At 40.4% G+C, this 17,981-nt stretch overlaps 1 long non-coding RNA gene across 1 annotated transcript in view; it reads left to right on the top strand.

Annotated features, from left to right (window-relative positions):
• The first annotated feature begins 2,200 nt into the window (after nt 1-2,200).
• The window catches only part of LOC132378417 (uncharacterized), a 76,421-nt gene continuing 60,640 nt past the window's right edge, over nt 2,201-17,981 (top strand). Inside the window, exon 1 of the long non-coding RNA XR_009507031.1 lies at nt 2,201-2,611. This is a non-coding gene — a long non-coding RNA (uncharacterized LOC132378417). The remainder of the gene's footprint in view (nt 2,612-17,981) is intronic.

Here is a 17,981-nt window from a genome sequence, read left to right as displayed (position 1 = left end):
ATCAATAAGGCATTTTCATACTTGTTTGATACAAAATAATGTACAATAGCAGCTGAACTTTCTCGTCTGCTGGTAAAATCAATGAAACTAAGTTTTAGAAGCAGAGTGGTGGGTAACAGGGATGGTGATCACAGAAAATAATTGAGGAACAAATTAGGCAAATTAATTGAAGAGACACAAGAGATTGCAAGTGCTGGAAACTGGAGCACAAACAATCTGCTGAAGGAACTGGAGAGATGGAATAGCATTGGTGGATAATGGGGAGATATTGTTGATGTTTCAGGGTGTAACTCTGTGAAGATCCCTTCTGCACCTGATGATCCTGTGATCTCCATCTCACAGACCAATGTTAGGCTGTCTTTAAAGAAAATGAACCCTTGAAAGGTGGAAGGTCCCAATGGAGTACCTGGTAAGGCTCTGAAAACCTGGGCCAACCAACTAGCAGGAGTATTCAAAGACATTTTCAATCCCTCACTGCTAAGGGTGCAAGTTCCTACTTGCTACAAAAAGGCAATTATACCAGCACCTAAGAAGAATAATGTGGGCTGCCTTAGAGACTATCACCCGTAGCACTCACATCAACAGTGATGAAATGCTTTGAGAGGTTGGTCATGACTAGACTGTACTCCTGCCTCAGCAAGGACCTTGACCCATTGCAGTTTGCCTAACACCACAATAGGTCAATGGCAGATGCAATCTCAATGGCTCTCCACGTGGTTTTAGACCACCTGGACAACACAAACACCTACATCAGGATGCTGTTCATCGACTATAGCTCAGCATTTAATACAATCATTCCCACAATCCTAATTGAAAAGTTGCAGAACCTGGGCTTCTGTACCTCCCTCTGCAATTGGATCCTCGACTCCCTAATTGGAAGATTGCAATCTGTGCGGATTGGTGACAACATCTCTTCCTCACTGATGATCAACACTGGCATAGCTCAGGGGTGTGTGCTTAGCCCACTGCTCTACTCTCTATATACACATGACTGCGTGGCTAAGCATAGTTCAAATACCATTTATAAATTTGCTGATGATACAATAATTGTTGGTAGAATCTCAGGTGGGGATGAGAGGGCATAGAGAAGTAAGACAAAACCATCAGTAAGATGAAAGAGCTGATAGTGGAGTTCAGGAAGGGTAAGACGAAGGATCACGTGCCAATCCTCATAGAGGGATCAGAAGTGGAGACTGAGCAGCTTCAAGTTCCTGTTTGTCAAGATCTCTGAGAATCTAACCTGGTCCCAACATATCGATGCAGTTATAAAGAAGCCAAGACAGTGGCTTATACTTTATTAGAAAGAGATTTAGCATGTCTACAAATACACTCAAGAACTTCTATACTATAGTTGTACGGTGGAGAGCATTCTGACAGGCTGCATCACTGTCTGGTATGGAGGGGCTACTGCACAAGACTGAAAGAAGCTACAGAAGGTTGTAAATCTACTCAGCTCCATCTTGGGTACTAGCCAACAAAGTATCCAGGTCACCTTTAGGAAGCAATGTCTCAGAAAGGCAGTGCCCATTATTAAGGACCTCCAGCACCTAGGGCATGCCCTTTTCTCACTGTTACCATCAGTTGGGAGGTACAGAAGCCTGAAGGCACACACTCAGTGATTCAGGAACAGCTTCTTCCCCTCTGCAATCCGATTTCTAAATGGACATTGAATCTTTGGACACTACCTCACTTTTTAAAAAATATTCAGTATTTCTGTTTTTGCACGATTTTTAAAATCTATTCAATATACTTAATTGATTTACTTGTTTATTTATTATTATTTTTTCTCTGCTGGATTATGTATTGCATTGAACTGTTGCTGCGAAGTTAACAGATTTCACGTCACGTGCCGATGATAATAAACCTGCTTCTGATTCTGATCAATCTTTATAATTGAAGGAGATGGGCAGAAGATGATAAAGGGTGACAAATAAGAAACATTAGCTGTTTTTTCTTGCTGCAGCTGTTTTGCCTGCGGAAATATTTTCCAGCATTTTGCATTCTTGACACACAAAAAAACGGGGGTAGATTATCTAGTTCGGTTTGACAGTCAACGGGGTGATGCTGGGGCAGGTGCGTGTCGATTAAAGGGTTAAAATATTTAATGGAAACCTCTGCTGGGAAGGTCATAGAGAATACCTACCATATCGGAAGCGGGCAGGCAGTGAAGGTTTGGGAATCTTGGTTTGGAACTGACTTGGGAACTTGCCGGTTCCAAACCAAACTTGTGCGCTCTTTGTGCTAACACCCCACGGCCCAGTGGATGGCTCTGTCAGTTCGCTGGTAGCATCAGCTGTGGGACTGGGAGATGTGGGGGTGCTCACAGTGAAGGGCAGCTGCCGGGAAAAGGTGCTGTGTTTTCTGGAGGTGACTGAGCGAGGCGGCGGTGGCGGCAGGGGCAAAAGCGGAGGCGGGGGCGGGGGAAGGAGAGCGGCGCCCCGGCGCGTCAGCACGGCCCCGGGACACAGGCATCGAGCGGAAAAAAAACTACTCGCTGCAGATCCAACAGCAAAACAAGAAGAGCTCTTGAAGGCCAAGCAAAAAAAAAAAATCCCCTTTTGTCTCTAGACTGACGCACTTTTACCACCGAAAGAAATGGAGAGACAGAAAGGTGAGGAATATGTTTGTTATTTTGGCATGTTTAATGGATTGAAGGTAGCGACGTCAAACGCAGGAAAAAATGTAAATGTCTCCAGTTTGTGAAATGTGCCCTGGAATAAATCCCCGCGCCAGTTCCTGGTATACCCCTCTCCCCAATGTTTGTTATTTGGTTTGTAAAACTAGTGCAGGTGTCATGGAAGGGGTTGTTTTTTTTTGCAATGGGGATATTTTCTGGTTCCGTTCACCTTACCATTTTGAAGTCATTTTTGCCGTATTTACTATTTCTCAATATTAACAAGGTCAGACTCGACATGAAATGACATAATGGATTATTGTGTTAATAAAGGAATTGGGAATGACTGTCCCTCTCAATTTCAGTTTGATTTCCTGAGGGATTGATGATTGAACAAAACCTTTCGAAGCGGGTGGCTTTATGCGAACGCGTGTATTACAGCAATGGTCAGGAGGTATTTTTAAGGTGGTTCTTTCACCTTGAGTGCTAGCTCTGCGCTAGGCTCGGTTTATTAATTCTCATGCATTCGATCAAGTGCAGTGAAGGATGACAATAAATACTTCCTCGGCGGCCACATCATTTAGAAAGTTTACACTTGCCCACACGCTTGTGAAACAAGTTGTCAATGGCCAGGGTCCCGCGTGGACCGATTCGAGCATTACTCGGATCATTATTAGCTGTAGGCTTTATGCTACATGCGCTTGCGAACTGTATAGTTTATTTTTAGTTTGCTGGGAGCTCTTAGAACAGTTTTTGTGCTTTTAACCCCTTTCCAATTGTCTATTAATTTCATACCCTCCTTTTGGCTTGAGTAGATTTTAAACAGCACTACGATCTCTCTGGGGAGGTGCAGGGTACGAAATGTTGCCGAAAGGGATATATATATATATTTTTTTAAAAAACAGCCAAGTTGGGGGTGGGGTGGTGCAGTGACAGGAAGCCTGGCCCTGTGCTCGAAGTAACATCGTCCAGGTTCGAAGGGGCAACTTATGAAGATAGTGACCCAGACCTGGTGTCTGCAGCAAACCCTACTTCCTAGCAAACTCTGCAACAAGATAAAATTATCTTCGAGGTAATAAACAGGAAACTTTCAGCAACCCACTCTTTCCCTACTCTCTAGTAAACATCAGTAGTAACAAGTGACTCTCAAGTAGAGTTGTTAGGCAGCCAACAGCAGCCCAGATGGGGGCATGATAGATTTGCTGCTGATACAATTCTATTTTTTGCTGTTTCTCCCCCCTTTTTTTTTTGCTTAGCCACCAAGCTCTTGACCCATAGGGGTTAACTTCACACAACTTCACCTGCCCTATTATCAAAATATCCCCCTCCCCCAAACTCATGGACTCACTATCAAGAACTCTTCATTTCATGTTCTCAATAGTTATTGCTTATTATTGTTATTATTTTCTCTTTCATATTTGCACATTTGTAATTTGTCCATCCAGTTGGGTGCGGACTTACATATAATCTATTGTGTTTCTTGAATATACTGTGTTTGCATGCAAGAAAATGAATCCCATGGTTGTATATGTTGACAGATACGTACTTTGATAATATAATTACGTAGAACTTTGAACTTCTATCTATTGTTATAATTCAATAGAACTCTTTCCAGCCTGACATCGTTGATTTGATTGTGCTTTAATACCCTCTTCACAATCCAAAATAGCAGGAACCATTAATGCTAAAAACACTTGCTTCCTACACATTCTTTGTATTTGCACACTCATGCAAAGTGCTTCTTAATCTGCAAGAGCCCACTTGCACAACACACATTTTGTTTTGCATTGCATGCTTTATAACAACACAGAACACATTAAAAATCTATCTGCTGGTCGCCTCCTCAACGTTTGCAAATTCACATGGTACTAGAGTAATTGTGCAACTGCAGAGATACATGAAGTGGTTGCTGCGTGGTATGCCAACAAACATTTCTCATGTGTCCACAGTTTGGAAATTCATTGGGGCTGACTAATACTGAAAGTAGCCTCTCTTTCACTCAACAAGGAAGACACAAAACCAGAGTCAAACCCAGGATTCACAGGAAAAGACCTGTGGTGAAAGGTTTTGAAGAGTGTCAAATATCTGGAGGATCAGGGCATTAGGCTAGGGCAAATGAGTTCAAAGTAAATTTATAATCAAAGTACAAACCTGAGATTCATTTTCTTGCAGCCAATCATAGAAGATACAAGAAGCACAATAGAATCAATGAAAGATCACACCTAATGTGATGGAAAAACAATCAATGTACAAGAGACAGAATAAGAGAAATACTACTATTAATCATAATGATAAAGTTTGAAAGAGTACGGAGAAAATTTACAAGGATGTTGCCAGGACTGGAGGACCTGAGTTATAAGAAAAGATTGTGAATACAATAGGGTCTTATAAGAGGCTGCTGGGTAGGTACACGGAGCGTAGAAAAATAGAGGGCTATGGGTAAACCTAGGAAATTTCTAAAGTAAGTACATGTTCAGCACAGCATTGTGGGACAAAGGGCCTGTATTGTGCTGTAGGTTTTCTATGTTTCTATGTTAAAATTGAAAAGGTTAGGACTTTATTTCCTGGAATGTAGAAGATTCAGGGGAGATTTGACAGAGGGGTATAGATAGGATAGGTGCAAGCAAGTTTTTCCCCATTGAGGTCGGGTGTGTCTACAACTAGAGGTAATGGGTTAGAGTGAAAGGTGAACAAGTTAAAGGAGAGCATGAGGGGAAACTTGTTCACTCAGAGGCTCGTGAGTTTGTGGAATGAGTTGCTAGTGCAGGTGGTGCGTGCAAGCTTGATTTCCAAGTTTAAGAGAAATTTGGAGGGCAGGGGTATGGGATGAAAAGGTCTGGGTGCAAGTCGATGAGAGCAGGCACTTAAAATGCTTCGACACTGATTAGATGCACTGAAGGGCCTGTTACTGAGCTGTATTTTTCTATGACTCTAATTATGAAAAAAGCATTGAGTCAGGTTATGTAGCTGGAAAAGTGGGTTGATTTAGGAAAAAGGAGAGATTTTTTTGTGACTATGATTGCTTTCCTTTTGAACTTCTGTCACCGGCATTACCCATTGATCACAAAGCATTGAAAGAGGAAGTTGCTCTGGGAGGTGGATTGCATAAATGCTTTGATAATTCTAGTACACTCAGATGCTGCATTTCCTGTTTATTCTGAAGATGTAGCATGTACGTATATATGACACCTGAAATTTTTGGAAATATAATTTTCCAGTTAAAGATTTGAAATTAATCTGTTTGTTAGCACAATGCTGATCTTCCATGAACCGGTGCAATCCAAGAGACATAGGAACAGAATTAGGCTTTGCCCATTGAGCTTTCTTCACCATTTGATCATAGCTGATTTATTTCCCCTCTAATTCCCATTCTTCTGTCTTTTCCCCATGATGCCCTTACTAATCAAGAATGTATCAAAATATGTCCAATAACTTGGCTGCCACAGCTGTCAGTGGCAATGAATTCCACAGATTCCCTCTTGCTAAAAGAATTCCTTCTCCCCTCTCTTTTGAAGGGACATCATTCTATTCTGATGCTGTACCGTCTGTTCGTAGACTCACTATTGGAAACATCCTCTCCAGCTCCACTTTATCTTGACTTTTCAATATTCAGCAAGTATCAATTTACACTCCTTTTATTCTACTAAGCTACAGTGAGTACAGGCCAAGAGCCATCAAAAGCTCTTTATATATTAGCCCTTTTTATCCCGGGATCATTCTCATAAACCTCTTCTGGATCTTCTCCAGTGCCAGCATATCCTTTCTTATATATGGAGCCCAAAACTGCTCACAATTCTCTATACGTGGTCTGACCAATGCCTTAAGACGCCTCAGCATTACATCCCTGCTTTTTATATCCTAGTCCTCTTGAATTAAATGCCAATATTGCATTTGTCTTCCTTACTTACTACCTGCAGATTAATCGTTAGTGATCCCTGCACTAGGACTCCCAAGACCCTTTGCATCTCTGAGTTTCTGAATTTGCTTCCTGATTTGAAAATAATCTAGGCCTTTATTCCTTCTACCAAAATAAATGGCCATACTCCTACCTATGCCATATTATACATTTGCCAATTCTTTTCCCTGTTCTCCTAATCTGTCAAAGTCCTTCTGCAGACTCCCTGCTTCCTCAGCACTACCTTCCCCTCCACCTCTCTTTGTACCATTTGCGAACCTAGGCACAAAGGCATCAATTCTATGATCCAAACCATTGACATTTTAATGTGAAAAGTAGCGGACCCAACACAAACCTCTGTGGAATACCACCAGTCACTGCAGGAAGCCAGTAAAGGCTGCCTTTATTCCTACTCCTTCTCTCCTGCCAGTCAGCCAATCTTCTGTCCATACTAGTACCTTCCCTGTAATACCATTGTCTCTTGTTTAGCAGCATCATGTGCAGCACCTTGTCAAAGACTTTCTGAAAATCCAAGTAAACGACATCCGCATTTACGATGCGCTCTCTAACATCTTGATAAACACTGTAATCAGGCTAATTGGCCTATAATTGCCTGAGGAAACACAAAGTACACTGCAGATGCTGTGTTCAAATAAACACAGACAAACAAGCTGGATTAACTCAGCAGGTCGGGCAGCATCTGCTGAAAGGAGCAGTCAACGTTTCGGGGCAAGACCCTTAGTTAGGACTTAATCATCTTGATTGTAATTGCCTGAGTGTTGCTTCTATTCCTTCTTAAAGATTGGAGTAATTTGTGGTTTTTCCAGACTTGTGGAAACATTCTAGAATCTAGTGATTCTAAAAAGATCATTACTAATGCCTACACAGTCTCTTCAGCTATTTCTTTCAGTCTGGTAGCATAATGAATAAAATGTATACATTACCTGTTTAATAAAAAATAATTAGTGGGGTGGTGTATCCCCAAGTAGTTAACAGTTGCAATTTTATTATCAGCTAAATATTAGTTCACCAGAAACAATCATTTTTGTTAATGATTGAAATGCCTGTGATTTAGAAATGAATGAAAATGGACTTAGAAGTAACCTGTGCTGAATCAACTGTTTCAGTGTTGTACACAGTCAGTTGCTTAAAGTACTAAATAGTTCATAGTTTGCTGAATTAATAATGGCAAACTTTTAAATTGTTAATCATGAAACAAACAGAAGTACACATGGTTAAATATAGAAATTCAGTAGTTCCTGATTTCTTCTGAACAGACTTCAATGTTTGCAGTCTTTTCCAGCATAGATTAAGAAAAATCTGGGTTCTGACATTAATATTTACAAACACAGTAAAGTCTGCAGATGCTGGAAAGCCGAAGCAACACATGCAAAGTTCTGAAGGAACTCGATAGGTCAGGCAGCATCTATGGAAATGAATAAACAGTTGATGTTTTGGTCCCTGCAGCTTAATATTTACAAACTGTTCAGGTCTTAAAATACATGCCCAGAATGTATTGCTCAAAGTACAAATGAGTTCTTAATTGCTTATCCCAAAAACAGAATGGAATGGTCACTATTCCACAGTGTATTTCAAAATTATGCATGGATGTGTTTTACTTGTTAAGTAACTCTACTATATTTCAGTTCAATATTGTATTGATAAATATCATGGATCTATCTCCAAGTTGATTTCCATCAGAAACTGACCTTGGATAAAAGAGATCTCCGTGCCACAGAATTCACAGGATCTCGTGGATAATTTTCTTTCTTACTGCCTGCCAAGACATGGTCAGCACAGAGTGCTATTTCTTTGTTGATGATTGCAAAAATCAAGGCAAATGTTGGTTGATATGAAAAAGACCATTTTAAAGCTCTGCTGTGATAGAAAGGAGTGCCTTTGAAGGCATCTAGGGAGAAATCATACAGTTAGATCTGAGAGTGGTGCCAGGTGTATAGCTGAGGTCTGGTTTGGGCAAGTAGAATTTTGAATCTGTTTGAAAATTCACAGTAAATTTGTTTGCATTAACCTCTGTGATCTTTTCACTGGTTTGGCCATCTGTGCTGGAATCTGGGTGATAATTGAAATTCAGAGCTCTCATCCCTGTCTTTGAATCCATGCCTGACTACAAGTCTAAAATAGAAACTTGTTGAAGTACTGTGTAACTCTGGTTAGGAACAGACGCTGTATTGCATGAAATTCAGAAAACCACATTAAAAATAATTGAGCCATGGAAAAATTCAATTTAGAAAGTATGAATGAAAGTTTAAAATTCTGTAATGCCTTTCACAAAGGTGATAATGGCCATCAATAATTGTGATTTTTCAAGATTAGGACAGTATTTAAGCAGGTAATTACCAAAAGGCACAGTTTTTATTGACTCAATCTATAGAGTGCATAGAAACCACCCGGGGAAATACATCCAAGTCCCCATTATGATCCTGATGAGATTGCTGCTGAGAGCACAAAGTGCATCTAACCAAAGAAACAAATGCATTTGCTTTGTTGGGGTCTTGATACTTTGATGCTTAATTTTCTTCTTTTGAACAAAATTTGTTTCTGCTGTGCCTCCCAGTTCATAAGCAGAATATTTAAAGTTCCATGATGCATTAAGTTTGCTTTTGAATAAATTTTCATATTACAGGATTTTTGATGTTGTAGTACTAATACACATCATAATTACGATTTAATGATTTAGATGCTGTTTATATCTGTATGAAACATTATTTCTGATTGTCAAAATCTATTTGCTTGCAACCTTTTCAGTACTTAAGCACTAGAAGCTAAAAAAAGCACATAACACTTTTAGTAAGATAGTAAATCTTTTGTAATTTCCTCAATGTAGTGTAATATTCCTGATAATCAAATCTGCTTTGTTTAACATAAAGTTCAACACTGATAAATCTCCTGAATCCATTACAGTTTGATTATCTTAGTCTCAGCAATATTCACATTTAAAGTACAAATCCAATACAATTTTAAGACCAAATTTTCTAATTCCAATCCTGGAGCCCATTATCACCTCTTCCCCACGCCTGTTTTGATCGTTATCTCTTTGAACATTATTTTAATTGATTTTTCTGCACTGATTAATTAAATCAGTTCAAGACTACTGTTTCTCTAACATTACTTAACAGAGCTTCTGACTTTAAGAGTAGATGAAATGGAAGATAAGATTGTAAGGTTAATATTGAGCACTGGAGCATGTGTTTACATCTTCTAGCAAGATAGATTTTGTCAACTTTTCAAGAATTAAGTGGCAGGCAAAAAAAAATTAAAGTTACCTGTGCACTTCCTAGCACAGAATTTCACTTTGGATCAGTTTTAAGAAAATATTAGTGTCATTATTGGCAGCCTGAAAAGGGACATTATAATGCCACAGATATCTTTAAAACAGCTCCTTATAAGAAGTAGAGAAGCAGGGGGGTTTGGGTAAGGTTTTGGAGCATGGGGTCCTTACACAACTGAAGGTACAGCCATCAATGCATCAGTTAAATTTAGCTATGAAGAAGATGCAAGAATTAAAATGCAGACACTTTGGAAAATTATTGGGCTGGAGGAGATAGTTGAGACCACAAGCAGCATTAAAAAAATAATTTTGGAACAAAGTTTAATCATGGCCAAGTATATTTTAGCAATAACACACACAAAAAGCTGGTGGAACACAGCAGGCCAGGCAGCATCTATAGGAGAAGCACTGTCGACGTTTTGGGCCGAGACCCTTCGTCAGGACGAAACGTCAACAGTGCTTCTCCTGTAGATGCTGCCTGGCCTGCTGTGTTCCACCAGCATTTTGTGTGTGTTGTTATTTGACTTTCCAGCATCTGCAGATTTCCTCATGTTTGCTGTTTATATTATAAAAGATACCAAGCTGCTGTCTGCTGGTAGGAAGAATGATCTTGCGTTTACTTAGGATCCTCCATCAATTATGATTATGATGATCAATTATCAATTACGATCAACTAAGATTATCAACTCCCTATTTTGGTTTCATAGGTTGATAAGAGGCCACAATTTTTGGCTGGCTTTAGCTGGTACTCTTTTGTCATTAGTTCTGAAAATTGGACTCTTTCCTAAGATAGGCCTGAGGCAAGCACAGAAGATGGGAAAAGTTGCCTCACTTCTATTAAATGTAGGGAATGAGCAGCTTCAATAAAGAAAGTAGTTCAGCACTGAGAAGTCTTCTGAAAGAGTGGGAGACCCTGGGAGTCAGGCAGTTGCTCTCTGCCCTGTGAACACCCCTTTGGAACACAGGCCAACCAAGCCATGCCCCAAGATACTCTATGTCAATCAAGAAGAACTTTTGTACGAAAACAGCTTATTACCATTGACTGCAAATACAAGCACACAATGAATAAGATTTGAACTGGCCCCTAGACAGCTCTTGTGAGTTAAATTTGCATTCAGTTCACAATAACCAGTTCTTCTATCTGCAGACTAGATTCTCGTGGACAAAACCGTACAGGCTCTTGTCAAAATGTGTTTACTTACCTGTCAGCTATAGAGATATAGTTGTACAAGACAAAAATAGGCCCTTCATCCCACCACATACATATGGAGTTTAATGCTGAGAAGTGTGAGGTTCTACATTTTGGCAGGAATAATCCAAATAGAACATGTAGGGCATTGAGGAATGCAGTGGAACAGAGAGATCTAGCAATAACAGTGCATAGTTCCCTGAAGGTGGAGTCTCATGTAGATAGGGTGGTGAAGAAGGCTTTTGGAATGCTGGCCTTTATAAATCAGAGCATTGAGTACAGAAGTTGGGATGTAATGTTGAAATTGTACAAGGCATTGGTAAGGCCAAATTTAGAATATTGTGTACAGCTTGGTCACCGAATTATAGGAAAGATATCAATAAATTAGAGAGAGTGCAGAGACGATTTACTAGGATGTTACCTGGGTTTCAGCACTTAAGTTACAGAGAAAGGTTGAACAAGTTAGGTCTCTATTCTTTGGAGCGTAGAAGGTTGAGGGGGGATTTGATCGAGGTATTTAAAATTTTGAGAGGGATAGATAGAGTTGACGTGAATAGGCTGTTTCCATTGAGAGTAGGGGAGATTCAAACGAGAGGACATGATTTGAGAGTTAGGGGGCAAAAGTTTAAGGGAAACATGAGTATTTCTTTACTCAGAGAGTGATAGCTGTGTGGAATGAGCTTCCTGTAGAAGTAATAGAGGCCAGTTCAGTTGTGTCATTTAAGGTAAAATTGGATAGGTATATGGACAGGAAAGGTGTGGAGGGTTATGGGCTGAGTGCGGGTAGGTGGGACTAGGTGAGATTAAGAGTTCGGCACAGTCTAGGAGGGCTGAGATGGCCTGTTTCCATGCTGTGATTGTTATATGGTTATATCGAGTACCAATCTATACTCATCCCATTTACCAGAAGTTGATTGATGGCTTGCTGTGCCTTAGTGATTTGAATACTCATCTGTATTCTTAAGTTTTGGGGAAGTGTCTTCCTCCATCAGTTACTCAGACAGTCAGTTCCAGGTTCCAACAACCAAATGGGTAAAAAAGTTCTGACTCCGCTCACCCCAGCTGTAGCAATGGGAGAAGAATCAGTATTTTGAGAGCAGATAGCAGGAGGTTTTAAGTCAGGGATTCTATATTCAGTACAGGTCTGTATCTTTCTGTGACAAGCAGCACGACTTTGCTTTAGAAAGAGGTTCTGCTTTGGAACCACAGGAGGACACAAGAATAAGGACATATGGTGCAGAACTCCCAAAGAAGAGAAAATCCCTTTAGGTGAAAACATCTGCTGGTACTTTAATGCAAAGGGAGTTCTTCCTAGGACAGATCCTCTGAAATGATAACACTCAGGAATTTTAAGTATTTTCTAATGTTGGTAAGGATGGTGCCATGTGACTAACAGCTGAATAAGCTGCAGTAGCATTTATTGGAAATTCCGGTCAATGAGGAGCCTTAAGATTACAAAACTTGTTGTGAACTCCCTGTACTAGATTCATATTTGCCTGCATGTTCTGAAAAGGGATTTTTGTTGGATATTAAAAATCCAGGGGCATTGCACAAGAATGCTGTTAATCTACATAACTTTACCAAATGTTTTCATTGCAGAGAGAATAGAACAAATGTACCAGTTAACCACAACGTATCCTTAAATTATTTAGCCTTTGAAAATCCAAAAGAATCTACATATTATCTTGGTTCAAGAGCCCAGAGCCTGACATGTTTACTGTTTGCCCTTTAACTTCTTTACCTATTCTAACATTTTCAGGGGTTTGTGTCCAGCAGATCCTGAAGGGAAGGTGCCAGATTGATGGGAAGGTGCCAGTTTCTTTTTGGCTTAGAAGACGTTGTTTCAGTGCTAAGAAGTGTTTATAAATGGAAGAAAATAATGGCTTTAAAGCTAATGCCAAATAAAATTTCCTGCTGCATGTGTGCCTAATAAGCAGTTTATCACTTTCAGAAGTGTGTTTTTGTCAGTGTTTCTCAAGCCAGTTTCCTGGTGTACAATAGCTTCCTTTCTATTAAATGATATTTGGCAATGAACCAAGACGAACTCATCCGCAATTACCTGCTTCAGTTTGAGTGCCGAATAAGAAGTGGAAAATATATTCAACCCTAGCTGTGAGAGGAATACAAGCAACAGAAGAGAAATGGGAGAAGCATGAAAGCCTTGGTTAGATAATTGTCCATACAAATCCTGACGTGATGAGCAAAGGTCAGGAGAATCATTGCATGGATTGTTTGAGAATAAGTTTGGGAGTGGGGGAGCCGGTAATAGCCATTTTTAGATCATATACTTCCAGTCCAGAAGTTTGACCATAACTCTCCAATGGGTGTCACACTAGTGATTCTGAAGCTTCAGGAATCAAACTTGCATCAAATCAGAATATTCCTCTGACAGCGCTCCTTTATAAGTGTAGATGAGTAATTTGCACCACATTGTTGTGATACTGACTCAAGTATTATAAAATTATTCTGACAGAACTACAGCAGACAGGCATCCCTTTATCCTAAACATCCACAAACCCACCACCCCGTATTTGCCTGCCATCATTGACTGGGGATACCCACCCATGTGGCTCGGCTCCCCTCACAGCAATCCAAGGACACTTTACTGACTCTCCACCTCTCACTAGACTGATGACCTAACAATCAAACCCTGACCTGACCTGAACCCAGGGCTGATGTTTTCAGAAGCAGGTCAGGCATCATCAATGGAGGGAAATGAACAGTCCAAGTTGCAAGCCGAGACACCTCATCAGCACTGGAAAGGAAGAGGGCAGAAGACCTGCTAAGTTCCTCCAGCACTTTGTGTTTTGCTCAAGATTTCCAACATCTGCATAATCTCTTGTGTCCCAGTTTTCAGATCACCGAATGAATTATCTGATCAGCATCCCAGCCATGAGGCTCCAGTCACAATTCCCCTATAGCGCATCTTTTACAGTGCTGCAGAAGCCTCTGTACAAGCCAGGCATCAAACAGGTCAATGGTAAATTCCAGTAATACAAGCCATGCACAGTATACAAGCCACTGTCACAATACAGCATTTTGTCTTTAATAATCATGATTAAGAAAGACTTCACAAGAACATCACTTTTTTATGCTTAGTTTCTTCAGCCCACCAACAACAGCTTGCCAGAGAACTCTATCTTCGGCAATTCTTTCAAGTAATCCCCAGGTGTAGTTCACCTTTGAATATTCTTCCTCTCCCAGGGATGAGGTCTTTGGAGCTTCTGCTGATGTTTTTGTAGCTCCATTGACTTATTTGAGATAAGGTTCCTAGCCCCATGCCCAACCCTCCTCCTCTTGCAGCTGTGCTTGGGATCATTCATGACATGCTTGGGATTGTCCATGGCAAAGCAGAAAGAGAGCATGGCCTGGGTGGTGGGGATTCCAGATGATGGACGCAACAATACTCTTTGTAGATGTGTTCAGTGGTGGGGAGGGCTTTGCCCATGATGGGCTGGGGCATATCTACTACTTTTTGAAGGATTTTCTGTTTTAGGCCATTGGTGTTTCCATACCAGGCTGGGATCCAGCCAGTCAATATATTCTCCACCACATATCTTTGGACTTAGTCAAAGTTTTAGATGTCATGCCGAATCTTCATAAACTTCTAAGGAAGTAGAGTCACTGACATGCTTCCTTTGTAATTTCTTGAAAGGTGGACAACCATGTTGAGTGGTGTGGGCTGGATCACCTGCAGCTCAACATCACTAAGACAAAGGAGTTGGTGGTGGACTTCAGGAAGGTGAAAACACCCTGCATTCCCATCTCCATCAAGGGAACAGGTGTGGAAGTCGTCCAGGACTACAAATACCTAGAAATTGATCTGGACAATGAACTGGACTGAAAATACAGAAGCTCTGCACAAGAAGGGACAGAGCCTACTGTACGAGGGAACTCCTTCTACCTTAGGCCTCAAAATTATCAATCACCCCGATGAGTTATTAACTTCAAACTTTCTGCATAATCACTCGAAGAGTTGACCTGCATGTGCATGTAACAAGAGCTGTATAACTCATCTCCTTCTACCTTAGGCCACAAACTTATCAATCACTCCTGCTGTGAACACTTTCTGGGGGTCCAAGATCTGTATGCTCCACAACTGCTGGACTAAGTGTGTAAATGTAGGAGGGGACTATGTTGAAAAATAAATGTGCTAGGTTTTCTGAAATTGACTCTTTCTACCTTAGGCCACAAACTTATCAATCACACCTCATTCTTCCTGAGGAGGCTCCGGTCTTCCAGTGTCTGAGTACTATGCTGCAGATGTTCTACGACTTTATGCTCATCTCTATGCTGCAGATGTTCTACGACTGAGAGCAGCTGATGCCAAGATGATCGATAAGCTCATCAGGAAGGCTGCTTCTGTTCGGGGGGTGGAAGCCGGTGGTTGTGTCTGAAAGGAGGACGCTGCAGAAGCAATCTGGGCAACCCCTCTCACATACTGGACCAACAGAGGAGCACCTTTAATAACGCACTGATTCCACCGAGGTGCAGCTTTCTCCCTGTGGCTATAAAACCCTGCAACGACTCCTCTTAAGTATATGGTTTCATTACACATCTGTATTTTGCACTATTTTTAACACACGTTTTGTATTTTTTCATACCTCGATGCTTACATTTTGTATTTTAAAGTATATATTTCTGGCTGAACAACCTTGCAACAATAACTCCCTCTAGGATAAATAATAATCTAATCATTAAATTATCTAATCATAATTGCAGCTACGGGACAGTTCTTCTGAAATAATAAAATGAAGGAATCTCAATCTTGTAATGAAAAAAAGAGGGCAAGTATGGAAAGGGTTTTCCCACTCAAGGATAAAGGAGGGAGTTTGCGCTTGGAGTCAGAGCAAGTGGCTGAGGTGCTAAATGGGTACTTTGTGGCAGTATTTACCAAGGAGAAGGATTTAGAGGGTAGTGAAAACACAGTGAGAAATGCTAATGTGCTGGGATATTTTGAGATCAAGGAGGAGGAAGTGCTGGGTCTTCTGAAAAGTATAAAAGTGGGTAAGTCCCCAGCACACACTCGAAAATAGTAAGCACACACTCGAAAATACTGAACAATACAAGTGATAGGATTGCTGGGGCTTTGACAAGGTTCTCGTTCTTACCAGGAACAGGTGAGTTCCCAAGGGACGGGAGAGTAGCAAATGTTGTGCCTTTGTTCAAGATGGAAAAAAGGGACAATGTGGGTAATTATATGCCAGAAAGCCTCATGCCAGTGGTCAGGAAAATATTGGACATGATACAAAGAGATAGAATCTGAGCATTTGGAAAGACGTTGCCTGCTTAGCAACTGCTTTTATGGCTTTGTGAAGGTATGTTATGCTTAATTGACTTGATTGATTTTCTTGGCAAAGTGACAAAGGAGCTTGTTGAGGGTAAGGCAGTGGATGTTATTCACATGGACTTCAGTGAAACATTTGACAAGGTCCCTCACAGTAGGTTGATTGAGAAGGTTAAAATGCATGGGGTCCAGGGTACATTGCAAACTTGAATTAAGGACTTACCCTAATACAACAGCACCAGCTTACCCGCCATCAAGGGTGTACATACAAAAAAGGGCCTGTAACATCATGAAGGATCCCACCCACCCTGCTCAGGGAATGTTTGTCCCATTTGTCCAGGGAGGAAGCTATGGATCATCCATGCCAGGACCACCAAACTTAAAAGCAGTTATTTTTCCCAGGCGGTAAGGCTAATCAACACCTCCACCCACTAACTACACCACTACTTATTATTTACTGTCAGCTTAATATCACTTTGTGGTGGACATGCAGTCAATCTATGTATGTAAGCTATCTTATGTATTTATATTTATTGTGTTTTTTATTATTATTTTTGTTCTTTATCTTTGTATTTTTTCGTACTGCATTGGATTCAGGGTACCAATTATTGAATCAGCAATCTTGTGCTAAGAGATTAATAGTTCCCAATTTCTTCTTTCCCTTATTTCATAGATAGTGAGGTCACATTCAGTTTCCTTGAATCCACAGGAACAATTCAAGAATCTGTAGAATTTAGAAAGGAAATAGTTAATGCATTCACTAACTTTGTCACCAGTGCTTTCAAAACTCTGATAGTCAAGTCTAACCATTGGGATTTAATTCGTCTTTATTTACCAACCTTTTTTTAGTTTATATTTATTTCTGTCAGATCCACATTCTCATTATTTCCTTGTTTCTGTTTGGTTCTTTTGACTTTTTTTGTGTCTTCAGTGATGAATTCAAATGCAACATTGTTGACTAATTCCTCCACCATTTCTTTATTTACCATATTTTCTTCTCTTTCAGAACAATGCATCTGACTCACCTTTGAGTCTCCACTCAAATTTTAGAAATTTCAGAATTCAGAATTGAGGCAAAGGTAATGTCTTGTAATGCACACTGTAATGTTGCATCTGCTGGCAGTGTAATCCCACCATTTTCCCTTTTCTTAACACCTACACATGCAAGTAACAATTCTTCCATCCATAATCTTGCCTCTTCCCCCCATCTCCAATGTAAATAGGATAAACAAATAGAGAAGAGAGTAGGAGATAGACTGGCTCCAGTTCTATGGGGTACTTTAAGGGAAGTGGGAATTACTGTCTTCACCTTGTCTGCATTATTTGTGACTCTAATGCTATATTAACATGCTCAACTTTTAACTGCCTAGCAAGACACCCAGCATTAAATCACTAGGTGTAAATCCACTATTTTGTCTTGGCCACTAGGGAAGAATAATTTCTGCCTTTGTGATTTTTTTGAGTTTGCTGACCGTGAAGTTGGAAACTCACATGAAGACCTTAAGCTCTGTCTGACACAGATAGCTACGGGTGGCTTCACTCTTTAAACGTTTACTTCCCTGCTTATTCTTCATGGCAAGTTGAGCTGCCAATAAGCACTATTGATTAGTGGGTTTCCTCCCGTCCACCCCACCCCACCAAGGAGGAGATACTTTCAGCCTTTAAAGTAGTTGAAACACAGTTCAATTATTTTTAGTGATACACATT

The sequence above is a fragment of the Hypanus sabinus genome, chromosome 20 (genome assembly GCF_030144855.1).
Source record: "Hypanus sabinus isolate sHypSab1 chromosome 20, sHypSab1.hap1, whole genome shotgun sequence".
Taxonomy (NCBI): domain Eukaryota; kingdom Metazoa; phylum Chordata; class Chondrichthyes; order Myliobatiformes; family Dasyatidae; genus Hypanus; species Hypanus sabinus.
This window is presented reverse-complemented; position numbering and strand designations above follow the sequence as displayed.